Genomic DNA, 21,403 nt, shown 5'->3' with positions numbered 1-21,403 from the left:
GCTAAGTGACCATGGCTCACGGGCCCAGATGCTCCGTGGCATGTGGGATCTTCCCAGACCCGGGCACGAACCCGTGTCCCCTGCATCGGTAGGCAGACTCTCAACCACTGCGCCACCAGGGAAGCCCCTGTAAAAGTTTTTTAAAGTTTCTTTTAAAACTTAAAAGAACAGAAAAAACAACTGAGGACTGTCTGTGTTTTCGTCTGTCTTGCACCTCAGGAGCAGAGGGTTCCCTGCATCACATGCAGTAGTTCTGGGCACAAGATTAACGTGGTCCAGGTGAAAGCTCTGGATTTCTCTGTGTGTGTGCTTTTCTCCCTGTAGCCCGATTCCATCTCCCTCACCCCACAGGCAAACTGTTGAATGTGCTTGAGGTGCATCTTTATGTTTGCTCACAAGATGTGCTATGGGTTTTCCTGTGTGCCTATTTTTAACCTATGGAAATATTGGTTTGTGTATCTCATTTTAATTTTCCACTGAGCACTATGTTCTTAAGATCTCTCACATTGCCGTGTGCACAATTCCCAACTGCTGTGTAAGCAACACAGTGAGGTGTGTCTCCACCAGGGCATTTAGTGCTATGCCCTCTCCCGGCCCATCGCTCCTTCACCCCTTTTCTCCTTCCTCCGCTCCCCCACTGGTCTGCACATGGTATGGCACAATATTCACAGTGCCACGTGAGTAGGATGGAAGTTCTTTAAGTGCCTTTATTACTTTTCTTTTTTTAAAAATTTTTTGGCTGCACCTCATGGCATGCCAGATCTTCGCTCCCTGACCAGGCACCTGCACCCCCTACAGTGGAAGCGCTGAGTCTTAACCACTGGACTGCCAGGGAAGTCCTGCCTTTATTACTTTTTTAAAGAGAAAACTGCACTTGACATTTGTAGTTTTCAAGGGTGTATTTTTCTTGTATGTCAAGAACTCTCGGTGGTAACTTTAATCATTAAGAATAGATAAATAGGGCTTCCCTGGTGGCGCAGTGGTTGGGAGTCCGCCTGCCGATGCAGGGGACACGGGCTCAAGCCATGGTCTGAGAGGCTCCCGCATGCCGCGGAGCGGCTGGGCCCGTGAGCCATGGCCACTGGGCCTGCGCGTCCGGAGCCTGTGCTCCGCAACGGGAGAGGCCGCAGCAGTGAGAGGCCCGCGTACCGCAAGAAAAAGAAAAAAAAGAATAAATAAATAGGGGGCTTCCCTGGTAGCACAGTGGTTACGACTCCGCCTGCTGATGCAGGGGACACGGGTTCGAGCCCTGGTCCGGGAAGATCCCACATGCTGCGGAGCAACTAAGCCCATGCGCCAGAACTACTGAGCCTGTGCTCTTAAGAGCCCACGAGCCTCAGCTACTGAAGCCCGTGTGCCTATATATAGCCCATGCTCCACAACAAGAGAAGCCACAGCAATGAGAAGCCTGAGCACCGCAACAAAGAGTAGCCCCTGCTCACCGCAACTAGCGAAAGCCCGTGCACAGCAACAAAGACCCAATGCAGCCAAAAAAAAAAAAAAGAGAAAATAATAGATAAATTTAAAAAGTATACTCTTAATTCCTCTTATCCTCTCTTAGACCTAGTTTGAAGTGGCTTCTTTGAGAAGGGCTACAGGTGGCTGCCTAAGACCCTCGAGGTCTGGATCTGAATTCCAGAGATGGCCGGAGGCTGCCGCAGCGCTTTGATGGCATGATCCTGTAACCTGGTATCTCTGAGGTCAAGCTTTGATCCTGAAACTGACACTCTGGGAGCCACGTATGTCTCTATGAGTGCATACAGCAGGAAAGCATGAAAGGAAGCAGGTTTAGCTGGGACAGGAGCAGGGGGAATGTCCCCACGGAGCTCTGTGCCCTGCCTGTGACCCCATCACAATAAAAGCTGTTTCTGACGGCAACTCTCTTCAGCCTGCACAGACTCTGCACCTCGTAACATTCGTGTGTGGGCCAGGGATGGGGCAATCAGCTCTGGACTAGGAGGGAAGAAGTCAAGGCTCCGAGGGTGAGGTGACCTGCTCAAAGTCACAGGGCAGAGAGGGCTGGGAGTGACAGTCCAGCCTCCATTGGTGTGACCACCCCTTACCCTCGCCCCTCCACCACAGGGGGACAGCACACCTGCCCACTCTTTGGAAATCGGGGCTCTGACAGTCTGTGTCTGCCAAGGCCCTGGTGATCCTTGTCCTAGTGACTCTGTGCTCTGGGGATCACATTTCTACCAGTCCCTCCCTCCCATGATCCTGGTGAACCAGGCAGGGAGGCACCAATGAAAAACGGGAACCCCAAAGGGCCAGCTCCCCCTTGCTTGCAGGCATCTTTTTTCTGAGCTGGAAAAGATCTTAGGAACCATATCCGCCAGGGTTCTGGCAGGAAACAGATGGCACTCTCAAACTGGGTAATCTGAGGAGAGTTTAATAAAGGGACCATTTATAGAGGGGCGAGCAGGGGGTAGGGGAACCACAGCGCAGCGTTCTGGGACCAGTAACAGTGCCACATTTACACGCCAGGACCACAGGGGTGAGGGAGGAGAGGCTACTGGAACCTTAGATGAAGTGCCCTGTGGAGAGCACTGCCGACCAGGGGCCCAGACCTCGTGATGCCTCAGGGAGGAGCCAGGAGAATCAATACTTGGGCCTCGCACCGCCACCCCCCATTCCCAGCGCCCTCCACCCACCCCTCTCATCTCCTGTCGGTTCTCCCCACCGGGTAAAGAGCACAATAGGGGGCAGGAAGCCAGGAGCCCATTCACACAGTCCCTACGGTCAGCTTCCAGAGCTCAGGGCAGGGCACAGAAGGGTGAAGAGTGGATCTGAGGGGCAAACAGAAAACATCCACCCAGCCACCTAGCTTGAAAGGGATTGTGCCCCTGGGGGAAAGGCCTGGCCCAGAAAATCAAAGGATGAGTTGCAGGGCTGGGCGGGGCACTCGATCTTTCAGCACCATCGGTCCACATTCCTCAGCTCTCCATTTGACCTGAGGGTTCCTTTTGCTATTAGGAGGTGTTTGTTTCTCATGTATGGATGGTGTATTCCAAAGCTACCCCTACTCTGTATAGTCTACACTCCCCCAGAGCGACTCCTCAGACACCTACTAGGTTCATACCTACACCTCTGACCCAGAGTCAGGGCTCCCACAATTTAAAGGGACCAGCTCAGAATAAACACCTTGCAGCCGGTGCAGGCACGCAAACACAAAGGGGTGAGGAAAATGGGCCTGCGGTTCTGCAGTGAAGTCCAGCTGAGGCACAAGGAGAGAAGAGTAAAGTCCTGCATCCAACCCCCCATCCAGAGAGCCAGGACCTGCCCTCCGTGAACCGGCAGAGCACCTCCCACTCTACACACATACAGAAATAGCTGTGCATTGACCCGTGAGTCGCCCAGGCCTGGAAAAATCCTCCAGGATATTTTAAAAATCACATGTTCTTCCAAGCCTTTTTAAACTCGACTGAAGAACTGGCTGGCTAAAAAAAGAGCAAATTATTGAAATGCTTTTGGTAGGCATTATCTGAGCTACAAATTCAAAACAAAAGATCAAAATGTTATTTGACTCTCAGTTTCCTTATATATTCCATAAACCTTGCCCCCTTTATGAAATAAGACAGGCCTCTCAATTCTCTGGATAACAGACTTATCTCCAGAAAACCAGGAAAAGACTATCAATGATACTCTTAATATCTCATGAAGATATTAGCATGGCAGCTCTATAACTACGAAATTAAAAACACCAGAGGACCCTTGTTTGGCCTCCAAATTTTTATATTCATTCATTCCATCTCTAAATGTTTCTTGAGTCCCTAAGTTTGGAGCTGTGGGCAGAACAAAGTGTAACAAGACTCAGAGAGGCAGAGGGGGGCCAAATCACAAAGGAAGGTTCTCCCACCTTCTCCTTTTTCTTGTAGGCAGCGAGCAAGGAGCTGAAAACTTCCAGAGGCATGATTAGAGTGCATCGTGTTTTGGCAAGTTATGCCAGAAAGAGGTACAGGATGCTGTTGGTGAGCCCTAGAGGCAGGAGGCCTGCTTAGGAGGCTGCTGCAATACCGCAGGCAGGATGTGAGGATGGGCAGAAAACCGCTTTCCCAGACCAGAGACGTAGGGAAGGAAGGAGCAGAGATTGGAACCACGTCTGTGTGTTGCAGCAGGGAGGTTTGCCCTGGACATGTGGGATGGAAAGGGACTCATGGTCATGGACATGTTTTCTCCACGAGAAGGAGGCGGCGCAGAGAGCTGCAGGCTGAGCGCGCAGACGAGGGTGAGCTGGGTCATCCCCGGGGCCCAGTCTCGAGCCCACTGTGCACTGGGTGCTGACTCCTGGGAGCCTGGGGTGCAGGAGTGCTCTGGGCTGGGAGCTGGAAGGGCGCCTCCCACCCCTGATGGGCTCCCTGGCTTCCATCTCTATCCCCAGGGGTCACTGCTCCTGAGAGCCGGTTCTCCCTCTGCACAGCGTGTCATGCTGTGAGGTACTCTCAGCTCGCGTCAGTTTAGGACCTGGGGTCCTCCACTCACTGGTGCGGGTCCTTTCCTCTGAAGCCTGATAGAGGGTCCCACCCCTTCTTCTCCTGGTGTCTGAAAGGGACCAAGTGAGAAGCCTCCCTCAAAGGGAATTAGTACTCATCAGCCAAAAAAAGAACCATAACTAGCTTGGCTCTGCTCAGCAATCTGCCTTTCTTCTCTGCTTGAAAAGCAAATGTCACATAACCAAGTTCAAAGTTTCAGTGAAGGGCTGGTCTGCTGGCAGGTCCAACAGGCAGCCAGCCCACGAAGCCAACTCCATTCTGTAGAATTCTTCAGGTTGAGGAGATTGACTACACGGCCCTCCAGCCCTGGGCAGGCTGAAGGAGAGCTCCTGAGGCCACGAGAGCATGTGGTGGGGACCTGGGGAGGAAGGCAGTGCCATTCAGTGACTTTCTGTTTCAACCGCTAGAGCCCCGGTATAAGCTGCTTGAATAAACCAGTTACCTAGTGGCAGCGGCAGTGGCAGGCCGGCTTGGGGACCGGCCAGAAGCAACTGCACGTGGACTGGGCAGGGGCTGGCCCCTCAGTGCAGCACTGTGGCCCACTGGAGCTTCTCTGGGCCAGAGCACGAACGCAGGGTGGAGGAGAGAAGGGGGACTCCTGGGCTTCTGTCCAAGAGGCCGCGAGCCGGTGCCACGAGGCCGGAGCAGGGCCCCAGTTGAGAGCTGTCTGGTGGGAGTGTGACATACCTTTGCCTTCTGTTCACCTGGACAGCCTTGTGATAACTCTTGTGATAACAGGGCCTCCTGGCCTGATTCTTGCCTTTGACCCTCGGGGCCCAGGTGTGCGAGCTCTCCCTGCATCCAGAATCACACAGACAACCTAAAAGCGCTACTGAGGAGACAGAGGAGGCTTATTCATCCCCCCTCCCCCTGGCCCCTTCCCAGATCCCTGAACTCGGTGCTCCTGTCCTGTGTTGCCAAACAACTCTGCCCCCTCCGTGCCCCCACCTCCAAAGGCGGTCTCACACCTCAGGGTTCAAAGCTGTTTTGCAGCAGCGGCAGCTGTAATAACAGCCACAAGCAGGCCTCTGGAGTGAGTCATGGCTTCAAAGAATGTGCCTACACATTCCCTCATTCGTCCTGACAACTGGCCCTCACCTCTCAGCAGCCTGGGACGTGGCTAAAGGCGTCTTCCTCACAGAACACAAGGGTCTCCCCAGGGATGCCGGCAATGAGACCAGCCACCTTTCCCTGGGCTCTCTCCTCTGCCCTGAAGTCAGTATGCAGGGGCCCTGGCTGTCTCTCCAAGAGCCAGATGACAGGAAGCTCACCCCCATCTCAAACAGTCTCCAACAAAAACTGAGGCCCACCCGGGGGATGGTGTTTTCTGGAGCACAACTCACATGGACTCAACGTGCATGACGCCCCGAGAGCTGTGCAGTCCTGTGCCCTGAGACTCCCCGAGGCAACGGGTCGCAGAGGACGTGGGCTCCACCAGCACCTGCCCCAGCCACAGGGCTCTCTCTGTTGAGGAAAGAAGCCACAATGTGTCCTGTGGCTAAAGGGTGACGAGTGACCACTGGGACAGGAAGCCTCTGCCTGACCACAATGCTCCTCACCGAGGGGTTACTCACTCACCCCGGACACTGTCTCTTTTGGGGGGTCTGAATGTGAGATGCAGCCATGGCAGCAGAGGTGACAGTCGGCTTGAGTCAGTAGAGTGAGGAGTAGAAGGAAGAGAAAGAGGGCAAAGAGGCCAGCTTTCCAAGCCAGGAAGAATCGCGGGGTGTGGCAGGGAGCCATGGATGCCCGATTCAAAGTGATGGCAGGACAGCTCGTGCCCAGAGCTCCTGGTACCTCCCGGACAGCAAGGTGCCAGAGGGCCTGCTGGGAAGCACAGAGACCCACGGGGAATGGACTGTGTGTTGCTGGGACCCACGTCTGGGTCTCCCCACCCCTGGGGATCTCCCAAGCCCTAAGGCAAACCGGGGATACCTCTAGTGAGTTGAAAGAGCCTGACTAGACTAGGGAGGTGGAACCACTGAGCCTCAGAGAGATGAAGTGACTTGCTGACACGGATGCTGATGGCTGCTGACCCATCAAACATTCCTTGTCTCCCTTGCTAACCGAACCCTGATTTCTGTAGGGAGGGCAATGTGTCCAGCTAAACCTTCTCCCACAGAGTCCCGTACAGCCAGGTGGCCATGTTCTGGCCAATGAGACATAAGCTGAGCGTTTCAAAAAAAGCTTTTGCTTTCCTGATCCAGGGGCTGCCCCACTTTCTCCCTTTCTGCTTCTTCCTGCCTCAGATGCAGCCATCTCACAACCATGAGGACAAAAGCCACAAGGCGGGGATAGTGCAGGTGGGAAGATAAGAGAGTGGGTCCCTGAAGACACCACATGAGCCCGGGGTTGGCTCCCTCCAGAATTCTCATAATGTCGGAAAAATAACTACCTACTTGTCTAAGGCACTCTCGGTTGGGTTTTCTGATCTTTGCAGCTGAATGCATTCCTAAGAGCTGCACCTGCCTGAGTCACAGAGCTGCTGGTCAGTGGGGCAGCCGGGACCCTAACCAGGTCTGTGAGACCCTGAGCCCGCCTTGCTTATTTTCACTAGGAGACACTACCGCCTGCTCTCAGAACAGGAGGTCTGCAAATTAACAAGTTGCTGTATGTAGAGCACCTGAAGCATCATAGCAAATGCCCAATAAATATTAGCCACTGTTAGAACCATTATTATTAGGTCCAGTAGGCTCCAAGCCACTTAAAGCTCCTCTGTTTCAGACCTAAGACCACAGCCTCATGGGACCAAGAAAGCGGTGTCTCTCTTTCTGAGGAAAAGAGAGTGAGGAAGGGCTAGGTCCTTTGGCCTAGCTCCCAGGGCTACTGGGAGCAGAGGGGTTGTCCACTGGGATGGACTCCCATCCCCAGAGCCTGCCTGTCCCCAGGAAGAGCAGCACAAACACATAGTGACCCCTGCCATGATCAGCGGATCTGAGGACTCCCTCTCTGGTCCTTCAATCTGGATGCACAGAAAGCCAGACAGAGGCCCTGCGGAGGGGTCTGAACAGGTTTAGTTTGGGCCACCAGGCACCCTTGCAAACTCACATATTTCTCCACCTTCCCCAGACATAGGAGTGTGTCTCCTGAAACCTGGATATTCCCACTTTTACAAAAGAACATTGGAAACAATCTAAATGTCTAATAGTGAGGTACTATTAAAATGATGCTGTGTGGGCTTCCCTGGTGGCACAGTGGTTGAGAGTCCGCCTGCCGATGCAGGGGGCGCGGGTTCGTGCCCTGGTCCGGGAGGATCCCACGTGCTGCGGAGAGGCTGGGCCCGTGAACCATGGCCACTGAGCCTGCGTGTCCGGAGCCTGTGCTCTGCAATGGGAGAGGCCACAACAGTGAGAGGCCCGCGTACCGCAACAGAAAAAAAAGAAAAATAAAAAAAAAAAGCGATGCTGTGCTCACAAAATGGAATATTTTGTAGTCATTAACTATATTCTCTAAGGGTTTCTTATAACACGAGAAAAATTCTCACGTTATGTGAAAAATAGCTGGCATGTTTCCGATGATGCCCTTATGACATTTATGCATATACATATGTAAGAGCAATTTAAAAGGAAGAAGAAAAATCTTAAAATGCTAACAATGGTTAACACCTTTAAGTTGTGGTATTATGGATGACTTTTGTGGCTCTACACCTTTCTATATTTTCTAAGATTTTAATAGTTCCTTTTATAATCATATGAAAAATCCTTATAAGTTGAAGAAAGGGGAAACTATGCTCATGACAGAACTTGTGACATTATTATTATTTGGACAGGATATCTGGCTTCAAAATGTGCTGTTTGCTGACAAACAGCGCACATTTCAGGGAAATGTTTAAAAATGGAAGGGTCCCGATGTGGCAGTCTTTAGCTCCCAGCAGAGGAAAAGCAGCTTCCTCTCTTTACTGGGGCCTGGTCTGGAGGCACGTCCCTTACCTCTTTGAAGCAGCTCTGATCTGAGACCCCGCTTACTGGGTTCCTTGAGAGAACATCCTCTTTGTAAAAGACCCTGGGGGTTCTGAGATTACTCTGGACTGATTCCATCAATAAATATGAATACTGACCACCTCTGCCCCATTCACAAACCACAAATCTATGAGACCCTTGGAGAGCTGTGGCTTGGTGTTTAAATGGTTTTGATGAGGTCAGGACATGGCTTCTTTCCCTAATAAGATGAAAAGTGAATGAACGCTAAGAAACATGTTTTCTCTGCAATAGAGATCTCTGTGTAACCAGCACTCCATCAAAGATCAAACTTGTGTCTTTGGAACCAGGTCTAAGCCAGTCATCAAACCACCACAGCAACGGCAAACATACCATTGAGAGTGCTCTGAGCTACCTTTCTTTCTGTTTTTCCTCCCAAAGATTCTGTGTTCCCACCTCACACAACTTTTTCAACATATCACTTCTTTCCTCACATCAAATGCCTGAACCCAGTGGTCTGAAAATAACAGTATTTCCAGCATCTTTCCTTCACTCTCGACACAAGCAGATGTCCACCTAGACCTGGATGATTAGAGCTGAAAGTTAGTTTTTCACCACCTACCCAATGGTTCAATATATTGGGACATTTTTTTCTGGGCCAAAGATCAAAACACACCAGAGATTACAATAAAACCATTATTAAAAACTCATGCAGTAATAGATTTTCTTTCAACACAAGAAATTGTGTTGTCTCTGTTTCCTTGCATTCGGGAATTACCAGAATGATACAAGCAAGTTTGTGTTGCTCAGACCCATCTGTGACATATGCAGAAGCATTGGAAGGTTTCCCCTGTAACCCCCACCCAGTTTAAGGACACAATCAGTCTTTTTTTTTTTCCGCAATGTTAAAGTTCAATAGCTTGAAATGTTACCGGTCTGTGAAAAGCAACATTACCACACAGCAACAGCTCACAGCTCTGATACCCAGAATATGGAATCTGTAATATATCTAACAGTACAATCCAGACTTTATGAAGTAAGAGTTGGCTAACGGAGCAACATAACATTGCAAGAGGAAATATTTAATCTGTTTGAGCAACAACTTTTTCCAGCCAACAGATCACAGAATGCTGGAACTGGATGGACCTTGGAGACCCTCTAAGCTACTTTCTTCAACTTAAAACCGGGTCCCGGGCACCCCTCCAAGGGCGTGTGATTGGAATAAAGCCTTACAGTGGGAGGCGGGGAGGCGGGGCGGCTCTCATCTGGACTTCCTGCATTTCTGGGTACTAGTACATAACATTTATGTTAAAGCATGCATCTCCCTCCCTTGTCCAAACACACAATGTATGTCTCCTCCCTAGCTACGGAATAAAACCCAAACCTGGTTTTCAAGGCCTTGGTCCCACCTTTCCAGGTTTATTTCACACCCCTCCAAACATCTGCACAGGCTCCCTTCTGCACCAGATACCGTCTTCTGTGCTGAAGGCCCCTGTCCTCTTAGAATCTAAAATAGCCCCTCCTCCAGGCAGCCTCCAGGGTTCCTCCAACCTAAAATGCTCTCACTCTGCTGAACAACATGCCAGCTTGTCCTTACCTACTTTAGAGAACGTATGGCATTCTGTGCTCTATTATTTGTATGTTTGTTTTATATGCTTCATTAGATTGCAAGTTTCCAGAGGACAGGAAAAAACCTTGATACATATTAATTAATTATTCCATGATCCTTTGCTTATAGTAGCTCTCAAGAAACTCAGAACAAATGTATGCATAACACATTTTTCTTGTCTATAAAGGCAGATCCCAGTGAGGCTCAGCTCAACTGCATTTCCGTAATTCTGTGTGCATGGAATTAAAAGCACGCTTTTCCTTCACCTTTTCTCCCCAACATTTTATTATGAAAAATTTCATATAGACAACAGAGTATGTTTAAGGCCACCTAGATTCTACCACTAACATTTTACTATACTTGCTTTATCACATATCTATATACATATCCATTTTCCTGTCCATCCATCAATCCATCTAGTCTTTTTGATGTATTTCAAAGTAAACTACAGATGTCAGACTTTCCCTAAATAATTCAGTATGCCTATCGTTAACTGAAGTTCAATACTAATATTTTCTTTTGAAGTAAAATTCATACTCAGTGAAGTGTCCAAGTCTGAAGTGTACGTTCACTGAGTTTAGACAAATATATACACCTGACTAAAAAACCCCTTACTCCCCCATAAAGAACCACTGTTTTGATTTTTTTTCCCCACCATAGACTAGTTTTGCCTGTTCTAGAATTTCTTATAAATGAAATCGTATAGTATATACTCTTTTTGTGGAAGGTTTCTTTCACTCAGCATGTTTTTTAGTTTCATAAGTGCTGTTGCACTTATGTAATTTTCTCCTAATGTAATTTTCTCCTCAGTATTGCTGAACAGTATTCCATTGTATAAATATCCTATTGTTTGTTTATCCATTTTCCTACTGACGCCTAGGCTTTGTGTTTATTTGTCAACATATATTTCAATTTCCCTTGCATACATAACTATAAGTAGAGCTGAGGCAAAGAGAAGGTGTATATTTAGTTTTATAAGAAATGCCAGGGGCTTCCTTGGTGGCGCCGTAGTTGGGAGTCCACCTGCCGATGCAGGGGACACGGGTTTGTTTTGTGCCCCAGTCCGGGAAGATCCCACATGCCGCAGAGCGGCTGGGCCCATGCGCCATGGCTGCTGAGCCTGCGCGTCCGGAGCCTGTGCTCCGCAACGGGAGAGGCCACAACAGTGAGAGGCCCGTGTACCGCAAAATAAAAAAAATTTAAAAAAAAAGAAATGCCAGACTTTTTCCAAACTAATTATACCATTTTATATTTCTACCAACATTGTCTGAGGTTCAAAATCGTTGTGAGAAGGCGCCTGATGTTGAATTAGACTTTGTTTTTAAAAATAGACATAGTGCTATTCAGATTTTGTTTCATCTTGTGTCAGTTTTGATGAGTTGTATTTTTCAAAGAATTTGTACAGTTCATCTAAATTGTTTAATTTTTTGGCATAAAATTGCTCATAACATTCCATTATTTTCCCAATGTTTGTAGTCCCTCTCTTACTCTGGATATTGGTAATCTTTGCTCTCTATATACTTAATAAATTTTATTGATCTTTTAAAAGAACAAGCATTTGGGGCTTCCCTGCTGGCGCAGTGGTTGAGAGTCCGCCTGCCGATGCAGGGGACACAGGTTCGTGCCCCGGTCTGGGAAGATCCCACATGCAGCGGAGCGGCTGGGCCCGTGAGCCATGGCCGCTGAGCCTGCGCGTCCAGAGCCTGTGCTCTGCAACGGGAGAGGCCACAACAGTGAGAGGCCCGCGTACCGCAAAAAAAAAAATAATAAATAAATAAATAAATAAAAGAACAAGCATTTGGATTTATGGATTTTCTCTATTTTTTGGTCTACTTTCCAGTTCACTGATTTATGCTCTTATCTTTACTATATCCTTATTACTTATATTGTGTACTTTTCTTTAGTCACTGATTTTTAGATCCATATTGTCCAATATGGTAGCCAATAACCACATGTGGGTATCAATTTAAATTAAATAAATATAAAATTCAATTCCCTAGTTACACTAGCCACATTTCAAGTACTTAATAGCCACACATGGCTAGTGGCTACTGGACTGGACAATACACATAGAGGACATTGCCATTATCACAGGAAGTTCTATTGGACAGCATATTTAAGACCTTTCTTTTTTCTAATACAAATATTTAAAGCTATAAAATTTCCTCTATATACTATTTTAGCTGCATCCTACAAATTTTGATATGCTGTATTTTCATTATCATTTAGTTAAAAATATTTTCTAATACCTTGTGATTTCTTCTTTGAACCATGAATTGTATACAGTGTGTTGTTGCATTTCCAAACATTTGGGGTTTCCCTAGATATATTTCTGTTATAGATTTCTAATTTTATTCCATTGTGGTCAGAGGATATCCTATATTCTCTATATATTTCAAACTTTTAAATTTTATTGAGACTTGTTTTATGGTCCAGCATTTTGACCAACTTGGTAAACATACCATGTGCATTTTAAAAGAATGTGTATTCTGCTGTTGTTGAATGTAGTATTCTATATCAATGTGCTTTAGGCATTCATCTATGCCTTTACTGATATATATATATACATATTTTTTTTTTTTGTATAATTATTCTATCAATTGCTGACAGTGGAAAATCTCCAACTCTGGTTGAGAAATTTTTTTGTTTCTCCCTTTAATTCTGTGAATTGGTATGTAATTTGCTGCATGGCAACTTTTACTTCACTACAATGAAATTAAAAGTTCTGACTAAAAGATTTACAAAGCAGCTTTTGGTATCTCATTAATATGTTGAAGTTTACAATGAACCATGCTGCTTATTTGGGTGTTAATAGTAGTGCTGTTTACCAAGACCCTAAAAATAACAGTTTTCCTCTAGAAGTTCTCAAGTTCCATGTTTTTATCTACTTATATTTTTCAAACTTGCTAATCTGAACTAATTATGGGAAGGAGCAGCTTGTACTTTAAATGTTCTTTAAAAAGTGTATTTTTGGTTCTACTTCTGGTATGGCCAAGTAAGCTCCTACTGGACTGGTTCTCCTGGAGAAAATAACTAGAAACTCTGGAGAAAAACTGAAAACACAACTACCTGAAGGCACTGTAGAAAGATTAAAAAGTAGGCAGATTCAAGAAGAAGGCTGACACTCGGAAGAAGGGAAAACACTTCGATGTGTTCCTCAATTTCATGGCTCTTAGCCTGGTGGCAGGCTGTAGTCAGTGGCATGTGAGGTGGCTAAAACTCCAATAGAAAGCATGCAGTCCTTGGGGGACAGATTTCGGGACAACCACAGATACTGAAAGTAAAGAGAAAATCCCAGAAAGTATACAGCCAGCAAGAGAGAGACACAAATTCTGTGTTAAAACTCTGCCCAATTTCCGGCTGACTCCTGAACCAGGAATGTGTGGAGCAGACTGTAAGCAACCTGGCTAAAGATAAAATAACTGAGCCAAGAACTGAGGTGCTGCCCAAGAGACAGAGTTTGTGGTTTTAGTTCAATCAAGCTAATTGAGAGCTAAGGCAAAAACCAAAACAAACAACAATCTGCCCCCAAAAACTTCTTCAGAAGAATATAAGAGAAGCCACGGTATTCATAATATAATAGTATAATGTTCAAAATACACTCTAAAATTATTACATATACAAAAATAAAACAAGATGCAACCCAACCTCAAGAAAAAAGACAATCAATAATGATCCCAAGATAACCCAGATGTTACAATTTACAGATAATAATTTTTAAGCAGCTATCATAATTATGCTCAACGGTCTAAAAGAATATATGAAATATATAGGAAACCTTGGCAGAGAAATAGAAACAATAAAAGAGAACAAACTGGAAGTTCTAGAACTAAAAAGTACAATATATAAAATTTTCCAAAAAATCACTGGATGAGCTTAACAGAATGGAGATGATAAAGGAAAGAGTCAATGAATCTGAAGACAGACTGACAGAAATGATCCAATCTGAATAGAGGGAAAAAAAAGATGGAACAAAATATAAACAGAACATCACACCTGTAGGACAACATCAAAAAGTCTGCCATAGGTGTAACTGTAGTTTCAGAAGGAGAAACGAGAGAGAATGGGGTAGAAAAATAGTTGAAGAATATTTCGAATATTCTTCGAATTTGGTATAAAACCTAAATTTACAGATTCAAGCAGCTCAATGAACTCCAAGCAGGATAAATGCAAAGAAAACAAAAGATAAAGAAAAGATCTTGAAAGCAGCCAGAGAAAGATGCTACATTACATAAAGGTAACAATGATTCCAGGGACCACTGACTTTTCATAAGAAACCAAGGAAGCCAAAAGGTGGTATAACAGCATCTGGGGAAAAAAATCTTCAACCTGGAATTCTATATCCAGTGAAAATATCTTTCAAAACTGAAGGTGAAATAAATATACATTATATCTGTCATATCTTTTAATCAAAACGTTTTCTTTTACACTAAAAGTTGGTTAGCCACACAGCAGTTTGTATACCAATTCATAGAAACTGTAAGACACATGTTTTAAAATTAACAGTAATTAAAATATCAAGTGAACTGGGGGAAGAAAAAAAAAACAAAACAAGCTCAGGTTTTCCTTTAAATTGAATAGTGGGTAAGAAGTTATTTTTATGTAATCTGACCTAAGACTGGGAATCATTTACATTCTGCCAGGATTTCCTGGTCTAAACTGTCTCTTCTCCTCCCTCCTTTCCTACAATTATGCCACTAGGAAATTGAAGAAATAGTTATATTTATTCCTCTAAACATTATTCAGGCCTAGAGAAAGAATGCAGAACTGGTCATTAAAAACTCACCTGCTAAGGTTCAAAATGAAGGGTGGGCAAACTATCAGGCATGAAGAAAGAAAACAGACAGGCAAAGGTATTCTGAAAGGACACATTCAAGTTGAGAATTAACTGCAAATGTTGCCACTGAGTCAATATTTGCATTAGAAATCTCAACCTGAATTACACATTTGTTGGACTTGTTAGTCCAGAAACAGTTCCCAACAGAGCTCTGGAAGTGTGACCTTCTCCTGCACATCTGCTGTGACTTTTACGAGTTCTCGGTATTCTTTTTAAAGCTGCTGCTAAGTGTTCATTTTTGTTCAAAGGATTACCAAACAACCTGTTTGGTAACACAAAGATTCCCTTCATACTGGCCTTCCTTAAACCTAGAAGCAGACTGTTTTCCAAACTGTTAACATCCCGAGCTGACTGCCAAATACAGTTATTAACCAGCCTCTGATATCTAAACAACAGCTGTGTTCTGTCCTGCTAAAAGGCAGCCTCACCCAGACAGTGCCTCTTAAAGGTCAGATGTGTCCTGCAGCAGGAAGTCCACTCCATGGTTGATGGCACATGCCGGCACGACGGAACAGTCTATGTTTGTCCCAGTCCCCTTTCCTCCCTTTTGGCTAATCTTCAACGGGTCGTAAATGTTCAGCTCGCCCTGCACAGGAAGCGGGGGCCTGAGACTTCATCCTGCCTGCTCACTGCTGCTCTTGCTCTTACACAAACTCTTTTCGCTGAAGATCATCTTGGAGCTGCCACTGAAAATGGTGCTAACGACAAAGAGTCAGAAGATAAAGTACAAACACTCACCTCAGAAGCAAGTATATTTGTTACGTATTTATTAAGTGGCAGGCCCTGTTCCAGTGTTTTCTTACAATATCCTCCCCCCATGTCTTATAAGGATCATCTCTCCCATTTTACAGGTAGGGAAGCTGCAGTTGCTCAGAGCATTTAAATGAACTGCCCATGGTCACATTGCCTTGGAGGGATACCGCGAGATTATCCAATTCTTTTTGACTCAAGTCCAAGGGTCTTTCTACTCTGGCAACCTTCAAAAGTAGAGACACCCTTCAAAACTCCAACTGGATTAAAAAAAAAAAAAAAAAAACTTGTCATATTGACGGGAAGTAGGTGGAAAGTTGACTTAAAAATTTACCTGGAGGAGTATATGCATAGGAATAGCTAATGTCACTTTAATAATAATGATGGAGGACTTGCCTGTGCAGATATTAATATTTGTTATAAGGCTAACGTGTGGAATAGTGTGGTATTTGTTTACCCACACAGTGCCTGGCTGATAGTAAGTACTCCAAAAATGTTAGTTATGATTATTATAATATGCTAAGTACATTTTATACATATTATGTTACTTAGCTTTTTTTTGGTAGGAACATTGTGAGGACAATTTTATTCCCATTTAATAGATCAGGAAACAGGCACAAAGAGTTTAAATAACTTGCTAAAGGTCACAAAGAAAGTAAATGGAGTATCTGGAATCCCAACTAAGGCTGTCTGACTTCAGAGTTAAGGGTACTATTACAATTCTAATATTAATATCAAAAGTCTGGGAGAGGGGTCTCCCTGGTGGCGCAGTGGTTGAGAGTCCGCCTGCCGATGCAGGGGACACGGGTTCGTGCCCTGGTCCAGGAAGATCCCACATGGTGCGGAGCGGCTGGGCCCGTGAGCCATGGCCGCTGAGCCCGCGCGTCTGGAGCCTGTGCTCTGCAACGGGAGAGGCCACAACAGTGAGAGGCCCGCGTACCGCAAAAAAAAAAAAAAAAAAAAAAAAAAGTCTGGGAGAAATTAAATGTTCATCAATAGGGGACTTAGATAAATCAAAGTGTATCAGTATAAAGAATATTCTTGAGAAAGAGGCAGATCTATAGGATATGAAAAGATGCCTATAATTTATGTCGACAGAACAAACATACTGCATTGCATATGATCTCATTTTTGTTGAACAATAACCATATATGTGTGGTCACAGCTGTTTGTGAAGATACATATATGTATATATACATATATATGTTGTACAAAGTTGTACATACATACATATATACCATCCTTTTTGTAACATAGTTTTGTATTGTTTCAATCTGTTACAAGCATGCATCACTTCTATAATAAACAAGATTTTTTAAAATGGCTCACTACCTAGATGATAAAAGAAAGATGTTCTGTTCAAAGGAAAACGCTTCCACGAACAGGTTAAATCATGACTAACTGAAAGTGCAAGGTGTCCTCCCCAGCTAGGAGTTTGGTACAATGGTTCCCCGATAAAATGGCACGCCAGGCCTGGTGTAGAAGAGGACAGACTGGGCTTCGATGCAGCCCAGTCTACACAGACAGCTGCGTCTTCGCTTGTGGCTGACCTGGTGCCCTGCACACCTGGGTGTAGGAGTAGAAAGCTGCTTCCCTGTATAGTCACTTCTTTCAGACAGTGCTGGTCAACAGGAGTAGGGTATAGAGAAGTGAATGGCTACCTGACTATTGCTATGGTCTCAGTGGTCCAATTCTAACGAGACTCAGGGAGCCCAGACATGGATTAGTCTGCACTGGGGCAGGCCCCAGACTTATGATAAGGCACCTCTGCCAGCAGTGATGATGGATGGAGAGGTCACCCCCTGGATGAGGGGTGTGGGTGGGGGAAATCTGGTCCATTCTGTGTTCTCTAGATAGATCACTAGGTCAGGCCAGCCAGAACCCTTAGTGCCACACCCCAACTCCAACCTGGAGCAGGGGTGGGAATGGGATAGCCCAGTGTGCCCACTGGTTAACTCTGCTCCCTGGGGCTGGCTTAGAGACACACTGTTGAGTCATACCAGCCAGCTTCACATGGTAAAGAAGTGGAATCGTCATCTGATACTATATTCAGCTGGTTGGTGCATTTCAGATAGAGTTTCCCTGAAGCTGTCTCAACAATAAAGTGGCAAATCATTTTCTAAATCCATCTATGAAGGGGATTTTCTCCTTCCTTCCTTCCTCCTCTTTCCTCTCTTCCTGTTATGAGGCATACACCCGTGCTCAGCCTTATAACCTCATCTGAAACTTGGTATGGTGCTGGCAGGAGATGGCCCAATCACCGGCCAATGGACAGGGAGGCTATCCCGAGACAAGAAACCTGGAGACAGAGCCTGGATTTGACAGAGACTCTGACTGTGTGCTCCCATCTGCCACACTGCTGATGCCTGTGGTGACAAAAGCTTAAACGATGCAGGCTTGAGTTTCCCACTGATGGTCAAACTTTTGACCTTTTCTTCCTTTTATTTTCATTTTTCTCAGAGCAAACAAAAACACATGGTTTAAATCAAACTGCTCAAAAATGCTGAAACCAAAAAACAGGACCCTGAGGCAAACACTTTCAATGCTTTTTGCTTTTTTTTTTAATATATAAATTTCTTTTATTTATTTTTGGCTGCGTTGGGTCTTTGTTGCTGTGCGTGGGCTTTCTCTAGTTGCGGCGAGCGGGGGCTACTCTCCGTTGCGCTGCGCAGGCTTCTCATTTGTGGTGGCTTCTCTTGTTGCAGAGCACGGGCTCTAGGCACGCCGGCTTCAGTAGTTGTGGCGCAGGCTCAGTCGTTGTGGTGCAGGGGCTTAGTTGCTCCATGGCACGTGGGATCTTCCCAGACCAGGGCTCAAACCCATGTCCCCTGCATTGGCAGGCAGATTCTTAACCACTGTGCCACCAGGGAAGTCCCGCTTTTAGCTTTTTTAAAAAACCAAATAATATGTTAATATTGCCATTTCTTGGTTTATCTATTTACCCTTCACCCATTAACTTCATGTTATAATTGCCTAGATTTAAGCTCTTTTATACCACCTACCACATTTCTCCTTCCCTTATATTATTATGATAAAGAATTGTTCACTGAAAAGTCAAGGAGGTAACTAATTTTTTTTCCCTTCTACAATTTTTTTTCCTTGGAGTTAACACTTTCCTCTTTGTTTCATTTCCTTCATTTTCTAGGCACTTACATTCAGGTTTTTCCAAACACTCTCCCTGAACTATCAGTATATATACAAATATTATTTTTCCAAACGGCTAAGTACAGCAGACACTCTGTGAATTCCGAAGTAGCCAGGCCTATTTTATACACATTGGGCTTCTCCAGGCTGTTTTCCTGTGTTGTTTCCCTGCCTTCTGAGTTCTATTTCTCTTTCTGTTTTTATTTCCTCATTTTGCTGAGTATTTATTCTGGTTGTTTCCTAGAAAAGGATCCACAGAAAGCAAAATTTTGAGTCCTTGTAGATTTAAAAATGTCTTTGTTCTATCCTCAAACTCTATTGAAAGTTTAGCTGAGCATAGAATTCTAGATGGAAAATAATTTTCCCTCAGAATTTTGCTGACTTTGTTCTGTTGACTTCTAGCTTCCACTGCTGATATTAAGAGCTCTATTAGCATTCCGATTTTCCTTCTTTTGTGTGTGACTAGTTCTCCCCCAAAAGCTGTTACAATTCATTGTTTCTGGGGTTGTGAATGTTGATCACAGTGTGTCTAGGGATGGGTAATTTTTTTCATTCATTGTGCTGGGCTCTAGACTGAAAGCTCCTTGACCTTCAGTTCTGAAAATTTTCTTGTATTATTTCTTTGGTAATTTCCTTCTGTTTTCTGTGTTCTTTCTCCTTGGAACTCCTATTCAGATATTCAAACTCCTGGATGTATCATTTAAATTTTTTATTTATTATTTCTCCCCTATTTTCTATCTCTTCATCTTTTCACCTTGCCTTTTGGAAACTCCCTGATTTTGTTTTTCAGCCTTTCCACTATACTTAAAAAGTGTTTAAGTTAGTTATATCTTTTATTTTCCAAGATCTCCTTCTTATTCTCAAATATACTAGTTCACTTTTAAAAAACTTTATTATGAAAAATGTCAAACAGTTTGGTATTCAAAATAATGCTTCAGGGACTTCCCTTGCAGTGCAGTGGCTAAGACTCCATGCTCCCAATGCAGTGGGCCTGGGTTTGATCCCTGGCCAGGGAACTAGATTCCACATGCATGCCACAACCAAGAGTTCACATGCCACAACTATGGAGCCCATGTGCTGCAACTAAGGAGCTGGTGAGCCACAACTAAAGGGGCCCACCTGCCGCAACTAAGACCCAGCACAACCAAGTAAATAAATAAATATTTTTTAAAAATAATGCTTCACACATATGCACTCAGTGAGACTTTCCAGCCATCGTCCTTCCTCTGCAGCACAGTGTGGTCCATGGTCTGCACTAACTGGGTATTAGGTGAACAAATGAAAGTTATAGATAGCTAAGGCCTCCTGGCTACTGCCTGCCACCTGGCTAGCAGGCTAGCACTCTGACCTCCCATAATGTTTGGACCGGCAGCAATAAAAAAGAATATATTCATCTTAAATTTTGCTCTCATTTGTAACTATTAAAAAATTATTTATTTTAAAAGACTTAAGGTAAGATTATGGATTTTCATCCAACAAGGCTTTCCTGGGCCTCATTCATCTCCAGGGACTTATTCCACAGCTGCTTCTTACTAAGGCAAATGGCAGGCTACCAAGCGAGCCTTACCGAGGCAAGCTTTCAGCCTGGCTCAGCTGACAGCAGCCCCCGTAGCACTCTCTCCATCCATGAATCTAAAGACCCCGGTTTAAGCATTATCTCCAAAAAGTTTGGGCAACCAAAGAACTGTTCTGGCTCCTCAGACGAGATGAGATGATCCTTGTTTTTCTAAAGACAGTTCCAGAAACAAACTGACTTTCTGGTCTCTAGAAGTTTTGAGGCTTACGTTCTGATAAACACCAAGCAGTCAATTCAAATGTCAGTCTTCTTTTAAAGAAATATTGCAGAACTCAAACAAGGCAGTCTAAAAAGTATTTTAGTGGCTAGCACATGAGATCACTTGCTAAGGGCTCACAGACTAGCATCTCTCATCCCAAAACAGAAATAAGCCACAGTAATCTGCTTTCTAACACCCTTCTAGGGCTCTCCTGTACTTGGAATCTGAAGTATGGTACCACTACGTCTGAAGCACCAAGGAAGGGTAACTTGGCAATGGGATACAGGAAGGTGATGCTTTGGCAATACTATAAGTTGAGTTTTTTACATAAAAGTTTGATGAAACATGATTTCAGAGATTTATTCAGCTTTGTGTCACTTTAGAGACTGATGCAATTGGTATTTTTAACTTAAGATATTACCAAGGAGTGAGAAAACACCTGCAATATGGCTAAAATAAGACAAACTTTCATACCTCCCATTGGCATTAGCTTGATATTTAACATTGGGAGATGTTTTTCAAGCCAACATGTGCCAAAATGGCACGGGGCATGCATGCATCCCCTAGACCCAAACTTCATGAAGCCCGCAGCTGCTGCCATGTCCTTCATCTATCACACCCATCATCCCTGTGCTAACACATCTTTTCAAAGCACCCTCTCCCCCACCTCTGGCTCTGCTCATCTGCGTGGTTGCAGCCTGTTATGTAACTGCCACCTTACCAAAGCACCAAAATGCTGAACTGCTGTAGAGCTGTTAAATTATGCAAGGCTTGACCTTATTGCTAGGAAATACCTAGCATATTTTTTTAATTGTCTTCAGGGGTCCAGGCAGTATTTTGAAGAGCAATTACTACCTTATTAGTCATTCCTCTGATCAATG

General features: G+C 44.9%; 1 protein-coding gene and 1 long non-coding RNA gene across 9 annotated transcripts in view; both read right to left on the bottom strand.

Moving 5' to 3' along the window:
* Positions 1-21,403, bottom strand: part of CTDSPL (CTD small phosphatase like) — a 119,036-nt gene that overhangs the window by 66,663 nt on the left and 30,970 nt on the right. The gene's annotated exons all lie outside the window — the stretch shown is intronic.
* On the bottom strand, positions 1,467-7,736 carry LOC113610213 (uncharacterized). The gene is made up of 3 exons (XR_003429001.1): positions 5,834-7,736; positions 5,178-5,322; positions 1,467-4,848 (listed from the first exon to the last, which is right to left on the bottom strand). It is a non-coding gene; the product is annotated as an uncharacterized LOC113610213 (long non-coding RNA).

This window comes from Aethalodelphis obliquidens, unplaced genomic scaffold, assembly GCF_003676395.1.
Source record: "Aethalodelphis obliquidens isolate GAN/ISIS:26980383/991018 unplaced genomic scaffold, ASM367639v1 scaffold62, whole genome shotgun sequence".
NCBI classification, from domain to species: domain Eukaryota; kingdom Metazoa; phylum Chordata; class Mammalia; order Artiodactyla; family Delphinidae; genus Aethalodelphis; species Aethalodelphis obliquidens.
Note: the sequence above shows the minus strand (reverse complement) of the source record. Positions and strands in the feature narration are given on the sequence as shown.